Here is a 14,564-nt window from a genome sequence, read left to right as displayed (position 1 = left end):
CATCCTGGAATGCAACTGATGGAGACATCTTGGAGTCCATCTGCAGAGGATAAAAAAATACTACGATTCACACATGCACTTTTCCATATTCCTGTCTCAGACTGTATGTTTGAATGATGAGTGAATATTAAAAAACGAAAAACAATACTCTCCGTTGAATCACATGTATTCTTTTATTATTCAAACTACTTATTTCCCTGTTTTTAATTTTTTTTAAATGTATTTTAACAATCAAATGTTGTCATTTCCATTTTACTGTAATTTGCAATGTCTAAATACGTTTGAATTTAATAACAGATACACAATTATTTTGTGCTCATAAATGTTTTATTTTTGTATTGTTTGTTGTTTTACTATATACTTCAATGATCACCGTTTTTACACATTTCTTTTTTTTTCAGACTTTTTTAAAATTGTATTTATTTTTTGAAACATTCAACTTTTTCTAACCTTTTTTTTAGAAAATGTCCTGACTGGATAAATATAAAATTGAAAAATGAAATTCATGTGTGTAACGCATTTTAATTCCATTATCCATTATATATAAAATATATGAAACAGTAAACATATTTTTCTTTAAATATATATATGTGAAATTAAGTAATTTCTTATTTCCATCTGTGATCTCCATCTCTTAATGGAAGTTTGCTTTGATGACTCATCTGCCTACATATATAAACGGTCCCATAAATGATCACAAAACTGACTTCAGTTGGCAGGAACTTTTATAGCGTGGCTGTTTGGCCCCGAAACCTCAACCCCCCCTCCCCAAGAGCCTCTTTATCAACTGTCTTCTTTTTTTTTCCTCAGACTTTCTCAGACTCAGACAGAAAAATCATTGATGTCCTGCATCCCATCCTTCCTGACATCAAAGTCCCATAACTCCTGCTCCCCTTTGAAGATTTGTTTTTGTGAATTTTGAATAACAACATTTTTAAATGGAGGTAGTTGAGGATGCTGGAGGTTATTTGAGGTCAGTCGTGGTGTTCAGTCTGAACATGATGGAAGGTAATTCATATATTCATATGAGTTCATGTGATGCAACATCGCTCAGAAGATCACAGAAGATCCGTTGATACGAACCACGTCCAGAGGATCTATGAGTTATGCTAACAAGCTAACCAGCAGTTAGCCACAACAAGCACCGAAATCGAATTAGCTCATTTGTTTGCATCAGTTTGGATGCTGCTGTAATTGAGTTTAGGCTGATGGTCTCCACATCAGCGGGACGTTTGTTCAGCCCTCTGTTTACGACTCAGCTGATTGGTTGGTGGAGCGCTCTGCTAACGCTAAACAAACAGCGCAGCTTCAATCAGGATGGAATCGGTTGCACTCATTTATATCGGTTATCGGCCACTAACAGACGCTTCCTCGTGATTCTTTTATTTTACCGACGTTACGTCCAACAGGGGCTTCGGTCGAGGAACGTGAACTCAGTCTGTTCGATCGCAATATTCATGAAGAAATCCAGGAGCTTTTGTCCTCACAGAAACCCACCACCCATCCAGCCATGTCACTGAAGGGTGTCACTCCTGCCTCTTACATCAAACTGAAGCCCAAACACAGTGGTTCTGATTCTGAGACCGGACCTCCCAGGTTAGCGAGCTGAAGAAAGCAGCCGCAGCAGGAGGTTTCCCGGCCTCATGTTGCAGACCGGTCTTATCTCACATGGAAAGACTGGAGGGCTTCTCAACAGACTCGCCGAGCGGACAGTCACTTTTATATTTCACTGGACCGTCCCAACCTCAGGAGCGGTTTACAGTGCCAGTTGGAGTCCTGGATGTCGGGTCATCAGGGTCATCAGAGTGATGCACGGCTGAGCCCCAAATCCATCCATTTCTATCTGCGCACCCATCGGCGTGTCCTGCTTCCATAACCGACTGTACTGTCTCCAAGGGCTTTTGTAGAGGCCTCGGAATAGTAGAGAATCATCAATGTTCCAGTCAAAGTGAGTCAAGTGAGTGACGAAGAAGATCACCCAATCTTTCCTTTCACCTCACAAATGAATATGTGGGCATCAGTACTGCAGTGGAGAGTCACGATGGCTCCCTCCTGTAACCCCAGCGCAGCAGACAGCAGCGGCTCAGGGACTGGTGGATGTGGATGAAATGAATGGCTGTTGTTGTCCAGTTACTTTCAAACAATAAAGAATTTCCTGATGCACAGTAAAGTACTTTGGCTGTGACATGTGCCAGACTGAAAGTTTGCTCCCCAAAATGAAACTACAGATACTTGAAAATGTACTTAAGCAGTACAATTACTTTGTCGCCGTCCACACTGTTTCACATTAGAATGAAAAATGTCTTCCACATATTATTATATCAACATTTTTAAGACTCCTGTATAGTATAAATGATTTTATTTTTCTCTTCAGCTCAGTTATTAATATTTTTACTGGGTGATAATCCAGAGAGATGCATCTGTTTTCATTGGAAGGCAAACACAGCTGCAGATTTCTGATCGTAAACTTTTATTTGCTGTGTTGTGTTGCTGTTTAAGATCACATGAGTCCATGTCCGTATGATTTAAAAAGTCACTTTGACCTTGATTTAGTTTAATATTGAACCATATTTATCTAAATATTTTCATACAAGTGTAAATATAATTTTACTATTTTTGGAGAATTTACTGACTGAAAAACACCACGGCAATATTTTGCAGTAATAGGACCAGAACAGAAAAAAAACTTTTGTGTAAAAAATTGAAGATAAATGAGCGTTAATTTCTATTTATTTATTATTGTTCAAATCACTGTCTTATTCTTTAACGTCTTCCTTGTGAAATGTTGTTTAATATTTTGTTGTTAAACACTTAACCATTGTGTCTTCATCAATAACCATTTGTATAGTGTTTTTCTACCTCAATACCCTCATGAATTATGAACATATTTGTCATGTGATGGCCCCTCACAATGGTTTTATCATGCAGACTGGGAGACCTGGTTTCACAGTGTATATATATCTGTATGTAGGAATCTAAGAATAAATCAGCCTCAGTGTTCAAACAAACCTGGGATTGTTTGGTTTGTCAGTCACAGTTGTCAGTTACTGTCCTGAGGGAGGGGTCAAAGGTCATCAGCTTGAAATCAAGCCTCCACTCTTTCTCCATTGATTTCTACAGTAAATGTCTGTGACAGAGGAGCTGTGTGACTCATGTGAGGGGGAAGAGTTAGGAACATGACCATTTTTATGTGAAGAATAAATAAATAAATAAATAAATAAATACAGGCACCATGTTTTCGACGTGAATTTTTTTTTAATGAAAAACACAACACTGAATACAAAAAATGTTGTGTCTGTGTAGTATATTCATTAAAAATATCAATAATAATAACAAAAACAACAACAACAATAATAATAATAGATGGACTGTGAAAATGGCTAACATTTATATATTTATATTTTTATATTTTTTCTCAATATATTTTGAACGATTCAGCACAATTGATAAATACTACACAAAATGCACAGTAAATAATTATGGGGATCATGTGGAGAAAAATATTTTTAATTAATTTGAATGAAAAATAAAATCCAGGGTCAACCAGAAAATTAATTTTGGCCAGTGACAAAGACGAGGGGATTTTTCTGTCATTTAATGCTGGACAACAACGTCTTTGTCTTGTAGTGATATTTGTCAATTTTAAAACAATATTTTGCGTTTACTACATTATTAATTTTCTCCCCCAAATATTTAAAATAGACTAAGACAAAGGTGGGCAATTCAATTTCCTAAAGGGCCACATTAGGAACTGTAACGCTTGTGAGGGGCCACCATCAAAAAAAGACAGCAATGACAACAAAACATGACATCAAAATATACAAAATATATACTTAAGTAACAGGGACAAAATGAATGTAAAAAGATTAAATGTTAGTAAGGATGTTAAGAAGTGTAAATATGCCATGAAACATGTTGAAATATTTCACTTTATACACATTTAATTTGAATATAATACTGTGGACCAGACGTTCAAAATAAAAAGGCAATTTATTTCAAAATATATTGTCAATATTGCTTCAATGTATTTTGAGGAACAACAAAAACACACAAAAATGGCCAATGAAAAGAATATATATTTATATTTATATATTTACTGACGAAGTGGTGGTGGTGGTGGCGACTAAAACAAACAAAAAAAAACAACAGAAAAATTACAACATATCAGTTATAGTTTTAGTCTGACGTCAAAAGGGCCACGAAAATACAGGCCGCATATGGCCCCCGGGCCGCACTTTGCCCAAGTCTGGACTAAGACCACAGGATGGTTCGTCATCAGTAGTGGCAAGTCATTCACTAACGCCACCACTAGATGGTGCTGTTGCGTCAGTGTGGTGCCATTTAAAATGGTCTCCCCATCGCTCTGACTTGGGCTCTTGAGTCCCGAGTCAAGTCTAGATGTGATAATTGCTGCCTTCACTAGGGGACATCCTGGAGCCGGGTCGGTCCTCACAAGGCCCCTCTGGCGGTGTGACCAGCGGCCCAGCCTGCCCCGGCTGATGAACTCAGTTGAACCTGCTCCATCTGCTCTGAACACTTCCCACGATGATAAACTGGAGTCAGGGTCAAGCGGAGGAATGACGCCGGCTGAATACTAGGACGAGGTCCGCGCTGAGTCATGGCAGGAAGCTCAGCCGGACTATATTTAATGAACAACCCGGGCGCTGGTGGTAGCAGGAGCCGTGACGGGTTCCCCTGCCAGTCAACAAGTGATGTGTCACAGACTCTGCTGCTTCAGTTAACCCTGATGGAGGGTTTGAATGTTTGACTCTTCAGTGTCTTCAAACCAATGCTGCCACTCAAGTACATCGTCGTGAATCCAGATAAATATTCCACGGTTCGAGTAGAGTGGACAAACCGTCAGACTGGGACGGAAACTCTGAGCCCCTGACAACAGGAACAAGCACTGCGGACAGGAACGTCTCTCCCAACTTTGGTGCAGTCAGAGTTGAAGGCCAGGATGGAGCCGAAAGCAGCAGATCATGTCAGTCATCAGTCATGACTTCAGTTGTTGACCTCCAGGGGGCGACTGCACTTTCTAAACTCCCCAATGTTTGCGTAGGCTAAGAGCCATGTTAGTCTCAAGTGCTGAAGTGTTAAACTGGCGACAACAAATAAAAACTTTTGACTCACATTTGCGGGCGCCGAACACGTGACATGGCTGATAGTGAGTCCCAGCAGCTCAGGCCTGGCAGATGCTCCATGCTGGACTCAAAAGACTTGAGCAAAGGAAGGTGTTTGGTACTTCCATGCTGATCCACTGAGGGGCTCCTGGCAAATCTAACCTGTGACCGCTGGGTTTGTCCAAGAGAACAGACTTTATGGTTCCATATATAGCTCCACATATGGCCTAGACCGGTGTCACCCCTGCAGGTCTTGAGCTAAGAACCTGAAACACACTGACCTATATCTCCAGCCCCAGCCAGTCTACGTTCTCAAGCCTTTCTTTGGAGCCACACATGGGCCCTTATGTGTCGATCCAGGAGATGGTTTTAGGGCTTGTCTGACTGGGGGCGTGACCCCAACACATGCTGGAGGGTTGACCTCAAATACTGGAGGTTTGTGGGCTTCTTTGCTTCAGCAGCAACCAAAGCCTGGATGAGAGTGTTGAGTGTTTGACGGGTGTAACAGCAAATCCGCAGTGAGGGAAGTGAACCCATCTCCTTTGTGGCCCCAGTTTCAACACTGTTCAGAGAACATAGACGTTCCAGATCGTGGTGACACACACACGCACAGTCGTTTTTCTCCATTTTTGTGGGGACCTCTCACTAACATAATGCGCACCACAGCCTTTCATCCTCAACCGTCCAAAACAAATGTTTAACTCTGAACCAAACTTCTAGTCAATTATAATAAACATTAAACCTTGTGAGGACAGTCCAAAATACCCTCACAAGAATGATGGTTTGTCAAGACCTGGGCCGCAGAAGTGTAGCTATACAAAGACACACACACATTCACACTCTTGTTTTGCTATTTTTGTGAGGACCTCTCATTGCCATAACCCTTTCCCCAGCCTTTAAACCTCTAGATCATGTGAGCACAGGCCAAAATGTCCTCACAAGAACGGTGGTTTGTCAATATTTAGTTCAAGTATAGCTATACATGGACACACACACACGTTTTCCTATTTTTGTGAGGACCTTCCATTGCCATAACCCTTTCCCCAGCCTTTAAACCTCTAAACTTTGTGAGCACAGGCCAAAATGTCCTCACAAGAATGGTGGTTTGTCAATACTTAGTTCAAGTATAGCTGTACAAGGACACACGCACACACACACACACGTTTTGGTATTATTGCGAGGACCTCCCATTGCCATAACCCTTTCCCCAGCCTTTAAACCTCTAAATCATGTGAGCAAAAATGTCCTCACAAGAAAGGTGGTTTGTCAAGACTTGGTCCCCAGAAGTGTAGCTATACAAGGACACACACACAGCAGCAGCAGCAGCAGCAATAAGCGTTAGGTACAGTTGAAGCACACACCCTGAACGCATCACGCACAAACCCATCTTGCCACAATGTACTTGTGATCAAATGACATAGAAGTCATACAACACTGGGGGCTCAGTTTCATCTGCACACACACACACACACACACACACAGAGCCGTGTCCAGTGTGGACACATTGAGAAATTTCCTCCTCCCAATTTCCCGGGACTGAACTGGGAGTGACCTGGTTGGCAGACACACAGCCCGATGGAAGGAATGTAACTCTACTCCCCTCCTGCCCCCCTCCCTCCACCCCCTCAAAACTCTCTCATCCATCCAAGAGTCAGCAGGCCCAGCTGTGGAGGAGAAGACAGACCGAGGAGCAGAGCGAGGAGAGCAGCACAGGGAACCTGAAGCGCGCGCGCTTCATCGCCAGCTCTGTCGTCCATGAGGACGCCACTTTCTGTCCACTGTTTGTTGAGACTCAGGTCAGCAGTGACATCATCACACCTGGAGATGTGGCCTCCTGGGTGAACTCATGGTTTTGTGTACACAGAATAAAACCAACTCATCTATTGAATGAAATGTCTCAGCTTTTCAACTAATTCATTATTCAAATACAACATGAAAAAATGGACTGTAATAATAATATAATTATAGTCATAAGAATATAATACTACTACTACTACTACTGCTAATAATAATAATAATAATAATAATGATAATAATAATAATAACTACACAAGAAGAAGAAGAAGAAAAATACGTTGGAAAAAAATAAAATTTGAATCAAATAAGCTCGAAATGTAATACACAAAATAGCCGTACCTTTTTAAAAAAAAACATGATTCTTACACACATAGAACTCCAGTGTACCAAGAACAGTGTGATTTTTATTTAAATAGAACTTAAAATTGAAAAGAAATATTTTAGGAAAACTGTCAGACAACTAGTGAAAAAAGACTATATTTGAAAAGAACTCAAACAAGTAAAAAAAACAAGAAAAAAAAAGAAAATATATACCAGTAGGTTAATACAATTTCTCAGCTGTGAGGGGAATAAAAAAAGCTAAACAACAAAGATAAAAATGTTGACAGGGACTTCGAAAACAAGTAGAAAACAAGTGGCTCAGTGAAAGGCCGACCGTGCTGTGCACCTTCAGACTCTGCAGCCAGATGAAGACTTGAGAAGACTCTTACACGGCGCTGACATCAGCTCTCTTCCTGGGAACTTTGTGAGGACACAAGCGTGATGCGATTTATCCAGAGGGTTTCAGCATCATTGCTCTTGGATAATGTCATTGACTGTGCTCCAGGATGAAGATTCAGACGGACCAGTCTGACATCATGAGAAGAGGAAGCAGCTCCAGCCTGCGTGCTTGTTTCCTCTCCATCTCTGATTGAATTTTGCTCCTCAGAATCTGATTTCTTCTCCCTCACGTGTGTCTGTGTCACTCGGTTTGGGGACGGAACTGTCCGTGCAAGTCGGGCAGAGACCCCTCGCACCAGAGATCTGCTGCCTTGATGGAGCCCAAATCTAATTTGGTGTTTCAAAACTGAAACAGTTGAACTTCTCCTCAGCGACGCACGACATGCTTGGTTCACAGACTGATCTTCTCACGCTGCCGAAGTCGAGTCGAGCCACCAGCTGCCTCTCAACACTGCAACCTAGCTAACAGTAGGATCCGACCAGCCTGGATGGTTGTCACATGATCACTATTGGCTCCAGTCTGGCTCCCACTTCTCTTCCTACCGACGTCTAATGTCCCACTATCTTCATTCCTCCCCACTCTCTTCTTTCCTTCTTACCCATCAAGCAACCTCACCATCACTTGGTTATACCATGGTTCACTTTGTTTCCCACATTTAAGACAGGTTCCCTCAGTCTGTGTCCTGCCTCCTCTGCATATCTTCTGGTCCAGCACACTCAACCCTTCCACGTCCTTCAGAATGAGTCACACTGTTCCAGGACAGAGCCCTGCGTGATCTGCCCATCCATCACCTCAGGTGTTCTCATGACAAGATCCAGGGCTCCCATGACTTACTGAGGCTCAGCCTGGTTCCCCACCCAATGTGGAGAACCTGTGTCTGATTTCTTCCCTCCGTTCCGTACAGATGTTTGTGAGCAGCTGAATCTGACAGTCCAGTTGATGGAGAAGTAGATCCCATTCTCCATTCCTTCCTTCTATCCTCCCTCCTACATTCCTCCCTTCCTTCTACCCTTCCCTCCATTCCTTCTTTCCTTCCTTCCTTATATCATTCCCTCCAACCTTCCTCCTCCCTTCCTTCCTTCTGTCATTCCTTCCAACCTTCCTCTCTTCCTTCTTTCCATTTATCATTCCTTCCTACCTTCCTCTGTTCCTACTATCCTTCCTCCATCTTCCTTCCTTCCTCCTTTCCTTCCCTCCTACCTTCCTCCCGTCTTTACGTCCTTCTATCCTTCCCTCCTAGTTCCCTTCCTTCCTGTCTTCAATCATTCCCTCCTTCCTTCCCCCACATTCTTTCCTCCCCATCCTCCTTCCTTCCTCCCTTCCTATCTTCCTCACTTCCTTAATTCCTTCTATCCTTCCCTCCTGCTTTCCTTCCTTCCATCCATCTACCATTGCCCCTTCCTCCCTTCCTTCAATCCGTCCTCCCTTCGTTCAATCCTTCCCCAACTTCCTTGCTTCCCTCCTACATCCATCCTTTTCTTACATCCTTCTATCCTTCCCTCCTACATTCCTCCCTTTCTTCTACCCTTCCCTCCATATCTTTTTCCTTCCACCCTTTCTTCCTTCTATCATTCCCTCCAACCTTCCTCCTCCCTTCCTTCTATCATTCCTTCCAACCTTCCTCTCTTCCTTCTTTCCATTTATCATTCCTTCCTACCTTCCTCTGTTCCTACTATCCTTCCTCCATCTTCCTTCCTTCCTCCTTGTCTTCCCTCCTACCTTCCTCCCGTCTCTACGTCCTTCTATCCTTCCCTCCTACTTCCCTTCCTTCCTGTCTTCTATCATTCCCTCCTTCCTTCCTTTAATCCTTCCCCCACATTCTTTCCTCCCCATCCTCCTTCCTTCCTCCCTTCCTATATTCCTCAATTCCTTAATTCCTTCTATCCTTCCCTCCTGGTTTCCTTCCTTCCATCCATCTACCATTCCTGCTTCCTCCCTTCCTTCAATCCTTCCTCTCTTCCTTCAATCCTTCCTCCCTTCCTTCAATCCTTCCTCCCTTCCTTCAATCCTTCCCCAACTTCCTTGCTTCCCTCCTACATCCACCCTTTCCTTACTTCCTTCTATCCTTCCCTCCTACTTTCCTTCGTTCCTTCTTGCTATCATTCCCTCCTTCCTTCAGATATTGTGAGTGCATCTTGTTGATGTCTGGACGGAAGAATGAGTGAAGAAGCAGTGCAGCAACAGCACTGAAGTGAAAACCTTCTATTCTCGTCTGCCTTCCTCGAAGCCTCGCTCGCTGACGCAGCGATAACGCTGGCGTGTGGCGGCGAGCCGGGCCGGGGTCAGCTGTTGAGCATTTGGATTCACACAGCGGTTGTCTGGATGCCTCCTCCGGCTCAGAGCCTTCGCAGGTGTCCTCTTTCACCCTGCTGACTTTGATCTGCTCCAGCAAACCTCCAGGGAGATGGGGAGTCTGGCTCCAGTAGCACCCACCACCCCACCTCTGCCCAGATGACCAGCTCCCTAAATGGACGACTGTTAAAATGACTCCATTTAACACCATGAGAGATCGCGGTTGCTGCGACCCCGTGACCTCTCAGTGAACCCAGGAACTTGCTGCTCCTCATTTCTTCTCTGTCCCTCATGGGATCTGTTCATATCCAGAGAACCAGAAATTAAGAGGAATAAATCAATCTTAAAAAATAAAGTGAGTATAAGGTCAAAACATAATGAAAGAATAAAAGACAAGAAAGAAAACTTGATGGTTAGAACCAAATGAAAGTAGGAGGAAACTGGTGAAACTGACTTTGAAGGTCCTTTTGATGATGAAGTCTCAGGATGAACTCCATGGCTCTCATCTAGTTGAGAGATAAACACAAGCCGCTGCTGCTGCTGGACGTGACAGTTCAGCTCGACTGCAGCAGAGGAGCGAACAGTGATGAATCTGGAACTTCCCTTCCTCCAAGTGTGAGTCACCATGGTGATAGACCCTGCCTGACCTCTGTGCATTAGCTGGTGCCGAAGCTCCCCATCTCTCACGGATGCTTGAGCTTCACCTCCTCGCAGTCATGGCCTCCACACACACACGTCGTCTAAATCTGCTTGCTCATTACACTTCTCTCTCTCAGTCTCACCAGCTGACCTGGAGACGGCGTCGGGTTTCTGCGGCTCCTCTGAGCACATTGTCGTCTGCTCCGAGAGGTTATTCTTAGCAGTGCTGGGGGTGAGAGGATGCAGATGAGAAATGAGCTCTCATGATCCAGAGCAGAGACGGCTTGATCCTCAGATGACGGATGAAGATGTAAGATCAACGGCTGAAGGGAACAGCAGGACCATGACCAGGCCTGCAGTACTGGGCTGGGGTCAAGGAGGACACTGCACTAGATGAGAGAAAGAAAAGCAGATGAGAGAAATCAAAGTAGATGAGAGAAAGAGAAGTGGAGGAGAGAAAGAAAAGTGGATGAGAGAAAGGAAAGACGATGAGAAAGAAGATCAGACGAGAGACAGGAAAGTAGATGAGAGAAAGAAAAGTGGAGGAGAGAAAAAAAAAGTGGATGAGAGAAAGCACAGTAGACGAGAGAAAGAAAAGCAGATGAGACAAAGGAAAGTAGATGAGAGAAAGAAAAGTGGAGGAGAGAAAGGAAAGAAGATGAGAGAAAGAAGAGCAGATGAGAGAAAAGAAAAGTAGCTGAGAGAAAGAAAAGTAGATAAGAGAAAGAAAAGTGGATGAGAGAAGGAAAAGCAAAAGAAAGAAAGAAAAACAGATGAGAGAAAGAAAAGTAGATAAGAGAAAGAAAAGTGGATGAGAGAAAGAAAAGCAGATGAAAGAAAGAAAAACAGATGAGAGAAAGAAAAGTAGATAAGAGAAAAAAAAGTGGATGAGAGAAAGAAAAGCAGATGAAAGAAAGAAAAACAGATGAGAGAAAGAAAAGTAGATAAGAGAAAGAAAAGTGGATGAGAGAAAGAAAAGCAGATAAGAGAAAGAAAAGTGGATGAGAGAAAGAAAAGCAGATGAAAGAAAGAAAAGCAGATGAAAGAAAGAAAAGTAGATAAGAGAAAGAAAAGTGGATGAGAGAAAGAAAAGCAGATGAAAGAAAGAAAAACAGATGAGAGAAAGAAAAGTAGATAAGAGAGAAAAAAAAGTGGATGAGAGAAAGAAAAGCAGATGAAAGAAAGAAAAACAGATGAGAGAAAGAAAAGTAGATAAGAGAAAGAAAAGTGGATGAGAGAAAGAAAAGCAGATAAGAGAAAGAAAAGTGGATGAGAGAAAGAAAAGCAGATGAAAGAAAGAAAAACAGATGAGAGAAAGAAAAGTAGATAAGAGAAAGAAAAGTGGATGAGAGAAAGAAAAGCAGATGAAAGAAAGAAAAACAGATGAGAGAAAGAAAAGTAGATAAGAGAAAAAAAAGTGGATGAGAGAAAGAAAAGCAGATGAAAGAAAGAAAAACAGATGAGAGAAAGAAAAGTAGATAAGAGAAAGAAAAGTGGATGAGAGAAAGAAAAGCAGATAAGAGAAAGAAAAGTGGATGAGAGAAAGAAAAGCAGATGAAAGAAAGAAAAACAGATGACAGAAAGAAAAGTAGATAAGAGAAAGAAAAGTGGATGAGAGAAAGAAAAGCAGATGAAAGAAAGAAAAACAGATGAGAGAAATAAAAGTAGATAAGAGAAAGAAAAGCAGATGAGAGAAAGAAAAAAGCAGATGAGAGAAAGAAAAACAGATGAGAGAAAGAAAAGCAGATCAAAGAAAGAAAAACAGATGAGAGAAGGAAAAACAGACGAGAGAAAGAAAAGTAGATGAAAGAAAGGAAAGTAGATGAGAGAAAGAAAAGCAGATGAAAGAAAGAAAAACAGATGAGAGAAAGAAAAGCAGATGAAAGAAAGAAAAACAGATGAGAGAAGGAAAAACAGACGAGAGAAAGAAAAGTAGATGAAAGAAAGGAAAGTAGATGAGAGAGAGAAAAGTAAATGAGAGAAAGAAAAACAGATGAGAGAAGGAAAAGGCTGGGGAAAGGTCCGTCTTTGCTTCTGTGAGTGTGACTGTGAGACAGGGCTGCAGGACTGAGTGAGACAAGTGTGAGTTGGGAGTGGGCCTGTCACGGAAATAAGAAATGTCCTTGCTTGTATTCTAGAGCGGTGTTCTGCCCCGTCTCTCCTGCCAACTCACGCTGCAGCCAAACTCTCTATTTTGTTCCCGAGCAGCATTTTGGAATTCCATCTCCACATATTTCCTGCTCCGAGGTTTCAGTCTTAAGTGTGTGTTCGCGTGTGAGCACCGCTCCATTGTACTTTCAGAAATAAAACCACTGTGTGTGTGTGTGTTTGAGTGTGTGTGAGTGTGTGTGTGTGTGTGTGAGAGAGAGAGAGCAGGAACAATCAGGCCTTTATGGAGTAAATACCACGGCGAGGAACAAGGACCCTGAACACATCAGCCATGTGACCCACTCCTGCAGAGAAGAGTCCATGAATGACCCCAGTGCTTCTCATCTCATCTCAGAAATCTCAGCAAACTAAACCTGCTCTGGTTCTGAGGACAGTGTTTCATCACCACATTGCATGTGTGCGCGCCTGACCTTTGACCTGAGGTGGGATTAATGCTAGTCGCCTCACTAACATCATGCTCAGTGAGGGAACCTTCCTCTATCTGTCGAGGACCAGGTGCGAGCAAACAAACCTGTGGGAAGCCGCTCACCAACACAAAACTGAGGTGGCAGTCATTGTCTTTAAAATGACACCAATTGTGGAATATTAAAACAATATCTTAGAGCTATTTTAACATTATCCCTAAGTGAATTGAAACTAAAAGCATATTTCTGTAAAGGAAATACGTAAATACATAATATTTTGTGAACCCTTGGATGATTGAATTTAGGTTTTGTATAAATTATGTATTTCATAAACATTGCATGAACTCATCACCTCAGTTACGCTAAAAAGTAAAAATACACTGAATGCATATTTATTAAGTATGAAATGTCCTTCCTTATGAAATTCACAATTTGTCTTAAAACAGGGGCAAAAAGACAATGAAATTCAATAGTGACAATGATATATTTGAAGGCTGGGGAAAGGGTCATGTCAACAAGCGGTGCCCACAGAGATTGAGATACAAACATACGTGTGTGTGGTTGTGTGTCTGCCTCATGTACCTATACTTGTGGGAATACTTCCACTTGTGTGGACCTTAAGGTTTGTGGGGACAATGTTGCGGTCCTCACAAGGTTATGAGGATTAAAGCTTCAGCAAGCAACACTGCCACTATAGTCAGGTTAAGGTTTTTGGTCCTGGGGAAGGTGAGCCATTTGTTTTGGATGGTTCGGTTTAGGGTGAGAGGTCCCCAGAATTATAGTGGCACCAGTGTGTGTGTGTGTGCTGAGTTCCCACGGAGGCAGCCGGATGGAGAAACAGTTTGGAAGTTTGGGAGAAGTGAATCAACGGGGCAGGTACGGGGTCCAGGTCCTTCTCTGAGAGTGTTTGTGTGACGTCCGATCTCTCGCTCTTTGCCGTGGTGATGCGTGACCGTGGAACCTGACGTGACAACAGACCCGAGCTGCAGCAGCAGCAGCGGCGGCGGCGGCAGAGTCCAGCAGAATAATTACACGAGCCAGGGAGTGAATCAGGAAATAGCTTTTGGTTTGGGAAACTCAAGAGTGGACGGGAGGGCTGCCATGTGCTAAATGAAAACAGGATTTGAAAAACGGGAGTGAGAGTGTGTGTGTGTGCGCAGGCCAAGGTGGTGAGCGGGAGTGGAACCCTCACCTCCGCCTCCAGCCTGGAGCTGCTCTCGTCGCTTGGTTTCTATCTTCCCCATCACACTCTTTTATTGCAGGAAATTTCAGCACACCACATCGCGTGAGCCGCTGCTCCATTCTTAGCTGGGCAGAGCTGCGCGCCAGCGTCTGTGTGTGTGTGTGGGGTGAAGTGGAGTGCTGCTTCTGATGCCAGTGCCCCCCTCCGCCCCCGCCCTCAAGCGAACAATAGACCCA

The sequence above is a fragment of the Synchiropus splendidus genome, chromosome 9, assembly GCF_027744825.2.
Source record: "Synchiropus splendidus isolate RoL2022-P1 chromosome 9, RoL_Sspl_1.0, whole genome shotgun sequence".
NCBI lineage: Eukaryota > Metazoa > Chordata > Actinopteri > Syngnathiformes > Callionymidae > Synchiropus > Synchiropus splendidus.
Note: the sequence above shows the minus strand (reverse complement) of the source record.